Source organism: Antechinus flavipes, chromosome 2 (genome assembly GCF_016432865.1).
Source record: "Antechinus flavipes isolate AdamAnt ecotype Samford, QLD, Australia chromosome 2, AdamAnt_v2, whole genome shotgun sequence".
Taxonomy (NCBI): domain Eukaryota; kingdom Metazoa; phylum Chordata; class Mammalia; order Dasyuromorphia; family Dasyuridae; genus Antechinus; species Antechinus flavipes.
This window is the reverse complement of record NC_067399.1, coordinates 494885562-494899598: the sequence shown is the minus strand read 5'-3', so window position 1 is coordinate 494899598 and position 14037 is coordinate 494885562. Positions and strand designations below refer to the sequence as shown.

Below are 14037 nucleotides of genomic sequence, written 5' to 3'. Positions count from 1 at the left end.
AAGAAGCCTTGGTTGCTCCTACAAAGGTTTTAGGGGATGAGGATATTGCTGGCTCGGGGAAGGCACTCATGTTCTATGGAGGAAACCTCCCAGGCTTGCTTTTAGCTGAACATTCCAAGCTCATCCCTGCCATGATCCAGCATTTTTCTAGGGTCTCCTAAGGATAGAAAAAGTGGGAGAGGAAGTTGCTATATCCCAATCCTTCTATGACATCACAGATTGGGATTTTCTCTGAAAGTAGCCCAGGAACTTGGAAGGTTTCAGGAGCTCTGAGTATTGGCAAAGTCTGGGATCTCAGGCCATTTAGGGGAAAGAAGAAAGATGAAGGAGCAGCCTTAGATTTACCCTGAGGGAGAGTGGGGTAAATTCCAAGGTCGGAGGTGATAGTTACTCTCCGGGTTCTGGGATGAGGAAATCAGAGAGAAGTCTGGAATTAGGGCTAGTTCTGAGGACAAGGGCTCAAGGTGAAATCCCAGAAATAGGGCTCAGGGTCAAGTTTAGCTCTATTAGAAAACTAACTATTTCTTTTCTCTCATCTACATGACCATTTTTGCTGCTGCTCCTATCATTGCCCAATGACCATTGAAAGAGGAGGTACGAGGTAAGGACTAAGTTTGTGGGGAAAGGGGTATTGGGTGGGGACCATTCAGGTAGAAAGAGCTTTACTTTATAGTGTCTGTCATGTGATTTTTAGTGTGTTTCCATGTTTGTATGAATGTGTATTCCCACGTAGGCATGTACACATAGGAGCATGTCTGAGTGAAGATATATTCTTTTCTTGTGTGATACCATTGTGTGTTTAGGGCATGCTAGGGACCACGGGATGGGGGAGGTCAGGAGGCTGCCAGGTGTAGGAGGCCCTTTCCCAGGAGACAGAAGACAGACCCATCCCTTCGGATTCAGGAATTCCACCCTGGTTCAGAATATTTTTGTGGAGCGTCTTGGAAGCTAGGAGCCATTTGTGCTGGGAATACAATCTAAGAACCATCCCTGGAAGGGGAGTGACAAGATGTGACAGGGACCATGGGGGTGTGCTGGGTTGCCAGAGGTTCATCAGACGGTCCAGTTCAGTGCGAGGATTCCCACAGGGCCCGCTAAGTGTCAGTGATTGGACCAACAATGAAAATGACTTCTTGGAATTTTCTTTTCTTTTCTTTTCTTTTTATGGAAAACTTTGAAACTGTTGCTGCTATTCCTGATGATGTCATGCTGCCTAATAGTTAGCCTTCCAAGTGAGTACTGAAATTTTGGATAGGGAGACATTGTGGGGAGCAACTTAGTTTACATAGTCTTTCCCCCTGATGAACTAGCTGCAATTACAATGAAATAACAAAATCATAGTAAAGAACATAGAATGTTGACTTAGCACAGTACTGTGGAAGAACATTGGATTTGAAATCAAAAGATCTGAATTCAAATTCTGCATTGATCACTTACTATCCATGTGACCCTTGGCATCTCATTTAACCCCTCTGGGCTTCAGTTTCCTACTTGGTAAAATGGAGCAATTTCAGAGTTCCCCTGAGAGCATACAAATTCTTTGAGGTAGTGATTGTTTATGATTTTATTTTTAAATCTTAGCACAGAGTAGATACTTAATAAATGTGTGTGGCTTAATTGACTGATTGACTAAATGACTTCTAAGGTCCCTGCTACTGCCAAATTTGTGACTCTATATAATCATATTATATTTAAGATGAAAGGGACCATAGAACAGAGCACAGAATGGTAGAACCAGTATACCATCTAGTCAAAACTAAAGAAAATAGAATAATACAAATAGAATAGTAACAAAATATAACAATTCATATAATGCTTTAGGGTTTGCAAAATATTACATATTATCTTTTGAAGATCAAGGATTGTTTCTTTTCTGTGTTTGCATCTCTAGTGACTAGCACAATGCTGGTCATCTCATTAGAATTTCTACTACACAAGCAACTTTGGGTAGTAAAGTCTTACAGGTGTTCTTATCCCCATTGGATGGGAGAGAAGACTGAAGCTGGAAGATTAGTTAAGTGACTCCCCAGTTACTCCTTGGAGAGGAATTCAAACTCAGATCTTGCTAACTCCAAGCCCAACCCTGTCCAAAAAGACTCGGCCAAGATGCCCTAGAATGTTGGAGTTGCAAGAGATATTAGCAATATATCAATCCGATCTCTTCATTTTTCAAATGGGGAAACTGGAGCCCAGAGAGGGGAGTTCAGCTGAAAAAAGACCATCTAGGTTGGCCTTGAGTTTGTATGGCCAAGTTGGGGCCCGCACAGCTGTATTTGCTCGCTGCTGCCCCTGACTGTCGGCTTGGACCATCTCCTCTAGTGGCTGTTACAGAGCTCTCTTGCAGCTGTCTGAGGCTGTGTGTCCGGGGGCTGCTACCATCAGAACTCGGCGTGCCTGGAAAGAGGCAGCCTACTGTGGTAGAAAGAGCACAGCTTGGAGTCCGAAGACCAGGTTCCAAATCCTGGCTTTGACACCTGAGTTGTGCAATATTTCATCTCTCTGGGCCTCTGTTTCCCCATACATAAAACTGGGATACTTGCATGGACTGTGTCACTGAGTGAGAAGAAAGCACTCTATAAACCTTAGAGCCCCAGAGGAATGAGAGTTAGGATGGTGAAGATATTGGGGAGGGGTTCATTGGAGCCCAGGATGGAAAAGCCTCTTCTTGGAGTCCAAAGACCTCTCCCCCACATTGTGCATCCTAACACTGTGTGACTTTGCACCCAGGCATCTGTACCTTGCCCATGCTCCCTGGCGACTGCAGGGGTTCTTTTCCTCGATACTTCTACAACAAGCAGTCCCGGAACTGTGAACGATTCACTTATGGGGGCTGTAAAGGCAACAAGAACAACTTCATATTCATAGAACAATGTCAATTGACCTGTCGGGAATCCAAGTAAGTCTTGGGGTCTCTCATCCACTTGCCTCAATCCTAGAGTCAGGCAAGCAGGGATGCCATGGGGGCGGGAAACCTTGGCCCAGAGCACCAGGTAGGCCAGGCTCCCAATCTAACAGAAAAGCAGGGAAGTGGATGCTCTGGCTGAGTTTCCAATATCCAATGTAGTGGACTAGAAAAGGTTCTAGCTGGAGACTTAGAATGTGCTGGATTCTAGAACTGGCTTTGTACTGAGTTGTTTGACTTGAGGCAACTCCTCTCTGGGCCTGATTTTTCTCATCTATAAAATGGAAGGATTGAAATAAATGGTCCCTAAGGGCTCTGAGATTGTGTATTTTATGGAGCTCACAGAAGGCTATGGCCAGGGTTGGAAAGGGTGGAGGGGGTTGTTATGAAAATCTCTCTTTGTTTTGCAGATAAACAACAAACTGTATTTGCCCCGACCAAGGCTCCCTGGTTCCTGGTCTAAGTTCCTGTCTTGCTCTTTTCCAATAAAACCTACCTAGCCTTGAGTTCCTACATTGATGAAAAGGACAGAGGACAGTAATCAAGACCACTGTCTCTCCCATTCAGAGTTTTTGATCTATACTTACTGTGCTGTGGGGTTACCAACCTTACTCCTTAAACTTCTGGCATGTGACAGGTTTAGCATCTCTTGGGAGTATTTCCTCCTCATTCACCAACTCTTTCTTTTGCCTTTGCAATCATAATAAACTATTGCTGGCCTTTTAAAAGTTTTTAAGGTTTATGAAGCATTTTTCTTTTTTTTTTTTAAATAATTTTTTATTGATAGAACGCATGCCAGGGTAATTTTTTACAGCATTATCCCTTGCATTCATTTCTGTTCCGATTTTTCCCCTCCCTCCCTCCACCCCTTCCCCCAGATGGCAAGAGTCCTTTACATGTTGAATGTGTTGCAGTATATCCTAGATACAATATATGTGTGCAGAACCAAACAGTTTTCTTGTTGCACAGGGAGAATTGAATTCAGAAGGTATAAATAACCCGGGAGGAAAAACATAAATGCAAGCAGTTTATATTATGAAGCATTTTTCTCACAACAACTGGACAAAGATGAACAATCTGGTGGAAAGAAATTTGAATTTAGAGTAAGAAAAACTGGAGTTGCATTGAGGTTCAGGTGATATTAAGCAAATGATTTCTACTTCTCATTATCCCTTTCCCGCTTCCACAAAATGAGGCTATTGGATTAGATGGACTATAGCACTCTCCAGAGCCCATGCCATCCTGGGCTGCATTAAGGGAACCACAGAATTCCTATCCAGGAACGTGAAAATCCTGCTATCTTCTGTCCTGGTCAAGCTACTTCCAGAATATGGCTTTCAGTTTTGGGTCAGAAGGAAGTAGTAGTAACCTGGAGTCCCAAAAGATAGTAAATAGAATGATAAAAGACTCAAGACCATTCCATACATAATTGATTGAAGGTACTTAGCCAAGTGAAGAAAAGACTTTGGAGAATCACCATGAAGAACAGGAGTAGAATTGCCCTGCTTGACCCTTAGAAGTCAGACCTGGAAGCACTAAGTTTGCAGAGAGGCAGACTAAAGTATGATGAAAGCTGTAGGACCTCACTTGCCTTTCATATGTGAATCCTCAAAAAGCTATCTCAAGGCATTTTGTGAATTAGCATCTACTCAGAACCATAGGTTATAAGCATTTTTTAAAGTTAATCAAAAAGTTAAAAGGAAAAAATATTTAATCGATATTTAATCAAAGAGTATAGCCAATTAACAACAAACACCTTCCCACGCACCTAGAGAGCACACATTGACCAGAGCACTCAGCTGCAATATTACAAGTGAAAAGGACCACATATGTCCAAGAAAAGGAAGGATTTAGGGAGCGTGTGTGACCAAGGGAACATACATGGCCAGGGAACTTACACTTCTAATCCTGTTAACCACTGAGACAACCTTTGGATTTTATAGTTCTATTCTGGGCATTTTTTTTACTCTTTTCTGGGTACTAAATCTCTGCTGGTCATCTACTATTCAGTTATCTGTTGATTTCTGCTATCATCTGCTTTGATGTGGCGACTAATAATACTCTCACATGTTAGAGAGGGATAAATTCTTTTTTTTTTTAATTTTAATCACTTTTTATTTGCAAGATATATGCATGGGTAATTTTACAGCATTGACAATTGCCAAACCTTTTGTTCCAATTTTTCCTGAGAGGGATAAATTCTTAAGGGTATCAGCTGAAGCTACGAGCAACTTTAAAATAACTGCGATCAGTTAAAATAAAATAAAACCAATAGAAACTAGGCTAGAATGATCTATTTTTTCAATTGATCAATCAGCTTATCAATAAACATTTATTAAGTATCTACTATGTCAGGCACTATGCTAAGCACTAAGTTTCTTGACCATATCTTATTTTTTTGTCACCCCTTTGACTATATCTTAATTATGGTCAGAGATCCTTTTAGTTTTTATCCTACCCCCTAGTACTAGAAAATATTCCCAGGGATTCTCTTAAACAAATCATTAAGAGGCTAGGTAAAACTATAGTGGCGAGAATGCTCTGAGAGAATGTTCCATTGTATATCTCATGTTTCATGCAAATCACAGAGACTCACATAGATGGAGAAGATTGAAAAAAAGACACATGAATTTTGCCCTACAATAAATTCTCTATTTTTAAACAAATTGTTGTCTTCATATTACCTAATGGGCAATCCCAAAATGATGGTTTCTCTACTTCCCCCACAGTTGAGCCTCAATAGCTACATATTCCCCTTCAATGGGAAGGCATTCAAACTGAGTTTGGATGCCCTTTTGTCACTGATGTCAAAGGCATCCCTGTCTAAAATACTAGCTAAATTAGCTTCCAACTTCCGTGATGTCTAAGACTCTTTTTTGTTCACAGGGTAAGTAAGTAATACAAATATTATTATATCCATTTACAGATAAAGAGACTAAGGCTCATTTACTTATAAAAATCTAACTACTGAATTCAAGGTCTAGGGTTTCAAACCCAGATATCCTGAGCTCATGTTAAATATGTTTTCTTTTATATCACAACTACTTTTCAATTTTTTTATAAAACTTTATTTTCAAAACATACACACAGATAATTTGATAACACTGACCCTTGCATAGGCTTGTGTTTCAGATTTTCTCCCTATCCCTTCCCCTAGATGGCAACAATCAAATATATGATAAACATGTTAAAATATGTTAAATCCAATATGTATAAACATACTTATACAATTACCTTGCTGCCCAAGAAAAATCATATCAAAAAAAGAAAGTAAACGAGTAAGAAAACAAAAGGCAAGCAAACAACAACAAAAGAGTGAGAATGTTATGTTGTGATCCACACGCACTTCCCACCAGTTCTCTCTCTGGGTGTGGATGGCTCTCTTCATCACAAGATCATCGGAATTGGCATCAATCATCTCATTGCACAATTATCTTTCTAAAGTTACTCCCTTTAGAATGGTCAGATTTTTTAAAATGGTCTTTGCTTTGCTAGTATTTATGGGAAATAAGATAGTATGAAACCAGTTTATAGAAGGTTACAGAGTTTGGGGATCTTATTCTAAGAGAAGCACCAAATCGATGAGGCTATTTTGACAGAACTGCACAATTAAGGAGGGAATATGAACTAGATGTTTCCTTAAATTATCCTGTATCTCAGGCTCAAATTCATTTGCTGCTAAACCAGAGAAGATTTGAGGGTTGAAGATAGGATAGGGAGACGGTAACTTAAGAGTGAACAGCTCTAAATATGGTTGTTCTGGATAACAAAAAGCTTAGTTCTCTGGACCAGTCATTAGGCTTGAAAAAGACCCAATCAACTTTGGAGTACTTTGTTTGACTTTTGTTACGTGGGTGTGGTAGTAATAAAAAGCTGCCAATCTGCCCTTAACTGGGAAAGGTTTTAGCCATCACACCTTAGCAAAAAGCAGGTCCAGCATATATTCTCCCATTCCATCAGGGATCAGAAACAGCAGAGATGCTACCACCATGTTCCCCTGGTAAGGAACAATCCCAGAAGAGCTACTACCCTGTCTGGTGAGGGGCTGGCCCACTGGAACAACTAGGATGCTGGGAAGAAGCACTTTCAGAAAGGACTTACTGAAAAGATTGTCAAAAGACATCATCTTGTAGCACTGGAATTAGGCATTGCCCCTCTCCATATATTCCTCACATGTGGACCCTTCACACTCTGTCATGTGTGATCACCTGGCTGGTTTATTATTCCCACTGATGATCTGTGTCTTTGTGGGAGAGCATGTATTACCTATGTTTATGTGAAGGGTGGAAAAGATATCCTATTGAAAATCTTATGATGATATTTCATTAAATACCTGTACTTTTATTTTATTTTTTTTTTAAATAACGTTTTATGGACAGAACCCATACCAGGATAATTTTTTACAATATTATCCCTTGCACTCACTTCTGTTCTGATTTTTTCCCCTCCCTCCCTCCACCCCCTCCTCCAGATGGCAAGCAGTCATATACATGTTAAATATGTCTCAAAAATAACTTTACTTTTAACTATGTTCTCTGACTTGAGAAAAAAGTAGACATGTTGAGCAGCTTCATACACGACCTTAAACCTGGGATGATAGCTATTCTTTTGGCATGACCAATACAGAGGCATGTAATCTGCATCCAAATAAATGAGTTCCGTATCATTTCCATATTATGGCTAAATAAATTTACTTTTGTTTATTGTTATATGGTCTATGAATGTCTCATTTTATTATAGTTATATTATAGTTATCAACAAAATAACTTGAAAAAAGAAATCAAATCTATCAATAGCCCCATAAAAATGAACTATTGATTAGAGAAAAAGAAATTAAAACAACTCTGAGATATATCTTACACTTCTCAAATTGGCTAATATGAAAGAAAAGGAAAATGACAGACATTGAAGGGAATATGGAAAAATTGGGACACTAGTATACTGTTAGTGGAGTTGTGACCCAATTCAGTCATTCTGGAGAGCAGTTTGGAACTGTACCCGAAGGATTATAAAACTGTACATACCATTTGATCTAACAATACCACTATTAAGTGTATCCCAAAGAAATCAAAGAAAAAGAAGAAGGACTTGCATGTACAAAAATTGTTGTTGTGTCATGTCTGACTCTTTATGATCCCTTTAGGGTTTTCTTAGCAAAGATGTTAGAATAGTTTGCCATTTCCTTCTCCAGCTTATTTTATAGATGAGAAACTGAGGCAGAGTTAAGTGACTTGCCCAGGGTCACACAACGAGTAAGTGCTTAAGGTAGGATATGAACGTGTAAAGATGAGTCTTCCTGATTTCAGGCCCAGTATTCTATCTATTGTGACACCTGTCTAAAATGTTTATATCAGTTTTTTATTTATAGTGGCAAAGAATTGGAAATTGAGGGGATGCCTATTGAGGAATTGGGGAACGACTGTACAAATTGTACATGGGTAATCTATATCAGATTGTTTTCTGTCCTGGAGAGAAAGAAGGTAGGGAAAAAATGGAACTCAAAATCCTTTTTTTTAAATTAATGTTTTTGAGAACTCAAAATCTTATAAAAATGAATATTGAAAGATGAAATACTATTGTGCTATAAGAAATATGAGCAGGATAGTTTCAGAAAAAAACTAGAAAGATTTATATTAGCTGATGCAAAGTGAAGTGAGCAGAACCAAAAGAACATTGTACACAGTAACAGCAGTATTGTATGATGATCAGCTGTGAATGACAGTAATTCTCAGCCATACAAAGATCCAATGAAAGAACTGATTGAGTCTGAGTGCAAACTGAAGCTTAATTTTTTCATTTTATTTTTCTTGCCTTTTTGGGCAATATGGCTAATATGAAAGGATGTTTTGCATGATTTCACATGTATAATTGATAACACTTTTTTTTTTTTGCCTTTTCAATGGATGTGGGGGAGAGCAGGAGCAAGGGAGAGAATTTGGAACTCAAAATTTTAAATGAATGTCAAAAATATAAATAATAGATTAAAAACAACAACAGCAACAAACAGACCAGTTTCAGTCAGACCTGGTCTTGAACAAAGGAGGAAAGACAGTGGGGGAAAGTGAGTCTGGATGAGGGATAGTATAATGATGAGACACTTGGAAGTGACAACCCAGCACATTGCAACAAAACTAGGAAATCATGCTATAGATTCAGGGGGTCTTGGTGTACCCCTTCTATTGGGGTACACCCATTTGTTGTTTCTATTTAAAAAATAAATATTTCACTGCCTTCTTATTTTTGCAGTGCCAAGCCTTGGTTCTATAGACAAGGGAACTGATTCAAGATTCTTGAAATCTAACTGCTTTGTTGACCAGGATAAGTTTTACCCAGAATTTCCCAAACCTTGGAGTCCTGCTTGGAGTCAAGGTTTTAAGAGGTTTGTAGGTCAGTGAATCAAGAAGCCAATATGAATAGACAGAAGCAGAAAGGCAGTTTGTGATAGGACCAGGGGTTCCTTGATGTAGCTTCTTCCCAGCCCCAATACGAGGAATTTTTACCTAAAAGAAGAAAAAGCTACCTGACTCTGTTTTCCTTCACTACCCCCACTCCCAGGCAATATGGAGTAGACCTAGGACAAAGCTGTCCCTGGGACTTTAGTTTTTCTGGTGCAACTTCTTGGTCACTTAAAGGCATAAAAGGCATGTGGAGTCTAGCCTCTCAGATGGTGGATTTCTTAAGTTCACATGAGGAGAGCTGAACCTCCAGAAGTTAATCACCACTGTATCCTTACTGCATATCCTTGCTATATTAGGGCAAAATAAATTGATTTGTGTTAAATTTTCAGTGATTTTCTTCCTTAATTTTTTTTCAATTATATTTTCACTTCCAAATTCTCTACCTTTCCCTCTTTCCTCCTCCCTCAAGAAAGCAAAACATATTACAACCACATATAGTCATGCAAAACAAATTACTGCATTAGCCTTGTCCAAAAAGAGAAAAAGAGAGATAGAGAGAATGAAAAGAATATACTTCAATAGCCAAAAATTGATTGGAAACTAAATAATCTAATCCTTAAGAATGAATAGATGAAACAAACTATAAAAACAATAATTTCATCCAAGAGAATGACAATAATAAGATTTATTTATGGGATGCAGCCAAAGGAGTTCTTAAAGGAAATTTTATATCTCTAGATGCTTACATGAATAAAATAGAGAAAGAGAAATCAATGAATTAGACATGTAACTTAAAAAGTTAGGAAAAGGACAAATTAAAAACCCTAATTAAATACCAAACTTGGAATTCTGAAAATTAAAAAGAGATTAATAAAATTTAAAATAAGAAAATTATTGAACTAATAAACAAAACTGAGTTGGTTTTATGAAAAAAATCAACAATATAGATAAACCTTTGTTTAACTTGATTAGAAAAAGAAGAAAACCAAATTACCAGTATCAAAAATGAAAAGGGTGAACTCATCACCAATGAAGAGGAAATTAAAGCATTAAAAGCTATTTTGCCGAACTGTATGCCAATATATCTGATAATCTAAGTGATATGGATGCATACTTAAAAGACTAGAGATGCCCAGATTAACAGATGAAGAAATGAAATACTTAAATAGTCCCATTTTAGAAAAAGAAATTGAACAAACTACTACTGAGTTCCCTAAGAAAAAATCTCCAGGGCCAGATGGATTTATAAGTGAATTCTACCAAACATTTAAAGAACAATTAATTCCAGTATGATATAAACTATTTAAAAAAATAGGGGAAGAAAGAGTTATACCAAATTCCTTTTATGAAACAGATATGATCTTGATACTTAAAATTAGGAAGGATCAAAACAGAGAAAGAAAATTATAGACCAATTTTCTTAATGAATATTGATGCAAAATCTTTTTTTTTAATTTATTTTTAAAAATTTTTAAATCACTTTTTATTTACAAGTTATATGATAGGTAATTTTACAACATTGACAATCGCCAACCTTTTGTTCCAATTTTTTCCCTCCTTCCCCCCACCCCCTCCCCTAGATGGCAGGATGACCAATACATGTTAAATATATTAAAGTATAAATTAAATACAAAATAAGTATACATGTCCAAACTGTTATTTTGCTGTACAAAAAGAATCGGACTCTAAAATATTGTACAGTTAGCCTGTGAAGGAAATAAAAAAATGCAAGCAGGCAAAAATATAGGGATTGGGAATTCGATGTAATGGTTCTTTGTCATCTCCCAGAGTTCTTTCTCTGGGTGTAGCTGGTTCAGTTCATTACTGCTCCATTAGAACTGATTTGGTCACTATTGATCAGAGAAATGCAAATTAAGACAACTCTTAGATACCACTACACACCTGTCAGATTGGCTAAAATGACAGGAAAAAATAATGATGAATGTTGGAGGAGATGCGGGAAAACTGGGACACTGATGCATTGTTGGTGGAGTTGTGAACGAATCCAACCATTCTGGAGAGCAATCTGGAATTATGCCCCAAAAGTTATCAAACTGTGCATACCCTTTGATCCAGCAGTGTTTCTATTGGGCTTATATCCCAAAGAAATACTAAAGAAGGGAAAGGGACCTGTATGTGCCAAAATGTTTGTAGCAGCCCTGTTTGTAGTGGCTAGAAGCTGGAAAATGAGTGGATGCCCATCAATTGGAGAATGGCTGGGTAAATTGTGGTATATGAATGTTATGGAATATTATTGTTCTGTAAGAAATGACCAGCAGGATGAATACAGAGAGGACTGGCGAGACTTACATGAACTGATGGTAAGTGAAATGAGCAGAACCAGGAGATCATTATACACTTCGACAACGATATTGTATGAGGACATATTTTGATGGAAGTGGATTTCTTTGACAAAGAGACCTGAGTTTCAATTGATAAATGACGGACAAAAGCAGCTACACCCAAAGAAAGAACACTGGGAAACGAATGTGAACTATCTGCATTTTTGTTTTTCTTCCCGGGTTATTTATACCTTCTGAATCCAATTCTCCCTGTGCAACAAGAGAACTGTTCGGTTCTGCAAACATATATTGTATCTAGGATATACTGCAACATATCCAACATATAAAGGACTGCTTGCCATCTAGGGGAGGGGGCGGAGGGAGGGAGGGGAAAAATCGGAACAGAAACGAGTGTCAATATAAAGTAATTATTAAATAAAAATTAAAAAAAAAAGTTATCAAACTGTGCATACCCTTTGATCCAGCAGTGTTACTTCTGGGCTTATATCCCAAAGAGATACTAAAGAAGGGAAAGGGACCTGTATGTGCCAAAATGTTTGTGGCAGAGCTGTTTGTAGTGGCTAGAAACTGGAAATTGAATGGATGCCCATCAATTGGAGAATAGCTGGGTAAATTGTGGTATATGAATGTTATGAAATATTATTGTTCTGTAAGGAATGACCAGCAGGATGAATACAGAGAGGCTTGGCGAGACTTACATGAACTGATGCTAAGTGAAATGAGCAGAACCAGGAAATCATTATACACTTCGACAACGATATTGTATGAGGATGTATTCTGATGGAAGTGGATTTCTTTGACAAAGAGACCTAACTCAGTTTCAACTGCTAAATGATGGACAGAAGCAGCTACATCCAAAGAAAGAACACTGGGAAATGAATGTAAACTGCTTGCATTTTTGTTGAATTGTGACCAGAACTGAGTAATGGTTGAAGGCCTGGCAGATGGCACCTTTTCCTGCTCCTAATACTAGTACAGGGGTTTTCTGAGATCTCTTTCTATCCAAGTGTTCAGTCCCCTTACCATCTTTATGCAGTAGACAGTTTCTACCAGTTCCAAGGTTCAATTTTGCTTCTGTTGCCACACTGTGGTCCTGGCCAGCTCCACCCCCCAACCCCCCCCAATTGTCCAAAAATCTTTCTATCTATCTTCCTACACTTTCTAATGCTGGAAAAATAACTCATTATGACTTTTTCTTGGCTTTCCTGATTAGAATTCAGTTTGGGCAGTTTTGTAGGTAATTGTAGATGAGATTTCCTGTGAGTTCCATGAAATCAGGATCTATATCTAATCTAAACTTAGTATCTTCCCCAATGTCCAGGATAGGGCTTTGTATGCAATAAACCCCTCACAAATATATTATTTTGTACTGTGTTCCAAGACACAAATATCTTCCCTGGTTTTCTTAGAATTGTCCCAAGAGACTTGTCCTAGTTTTATAAAATAAAAGATTAACAATAAAGATGTTTTTAAAATTTATCCACTAACTCCTCAGCATTTACTTTATTGATATATTTTGTTTCATTTTTCATTAACAAGTAACATTTCCTGTGACAACTTCCTTCTGGGCAGATGATACAAGTTTCCACTGCACTCTCTGCTACTCAAAAGTGTCAGAGAGATGAGTATTATGGGGTAGAGTAGTCTCAAGTTAATAGAGCAGAAATGGTTACACAGTGTGCCTAAAGTCATCCTAATACCTTTATGAGGGCACTATAAGGAGGAAAAAGAGAAAAAGACATGAGCATTTATTAAGTATCTGCTATGTGTCAGACATTGTGCTAAGCATTGTGCCATTTAATACAACTCTGAGAAATAGGTACTACTATTATAACCATTTTATAGTTGAGGAAATTACAGCACACCCGACTCTAAGCCCAGTGCTCTATCCATTGTGTACCTTGGCTGCCTCATTTCAGAAAAAGTCATGGTGCTTTATAGAAAAGATAGTAGAGAAAGCACCAGAAGATGCCAGAGGAACACATTAGACAATACAGGACAAAAACATCAATATGGCATTTGGCTATGGGCTCCTTTCAGTAGCCAATCAGGGGATTGTCCAGCAGCTGAAATATTGTTAAAGAATATATGAAGGCATCAAATAGGAGTTGTCACAGATACAACTCCATAATGGAATATAAGAGAGGTAAGTCATATGTGACCTGATGCAAAGTGAAATAAGCAGAACCAGGAGAACACTGTACACAGTAAGAGCAATATTGTATAATGATTAACAATGAATGACTTCCCTATTCTCAGCAATACAGTGATCCAAGGACTTATGATAAAAAATGCTATCTATCTCCCAGAAAGAACTGGTGGAATCTGAATGAAAATTAAAGTAAACTTTTTAAATTTTTATTTTTCTTGAATTTTTTTGTCTATGTTTTCTTTTACAACATGACTGATATGGAAATATGTTTTGTATGACTGT

At 37.9% G+C, this 14037-nt stretch overlaps 1 long non-coding RNA gene across 1 annotated transcript; it reads left to right on the top strand.

Annotated features, from left to right (window-relative positions):
- The first annotated feature begins 1132 nt into the window (after nt 1–1132).
- LOC127550754 (uncharacterized) lies at nt 1133–3633 on the top strand. Its single transcript, XR_007950943.1, has 3 exons — nt 1133–1232; nt 2728–2896; nt 3313–3633. It is a non-coding gene; the product is annotated as an uncharacterized LOC127550754 (long non-coding RNA).
- Nucleotides 3634–14037: the final 10404 nt, after the last annotated feature.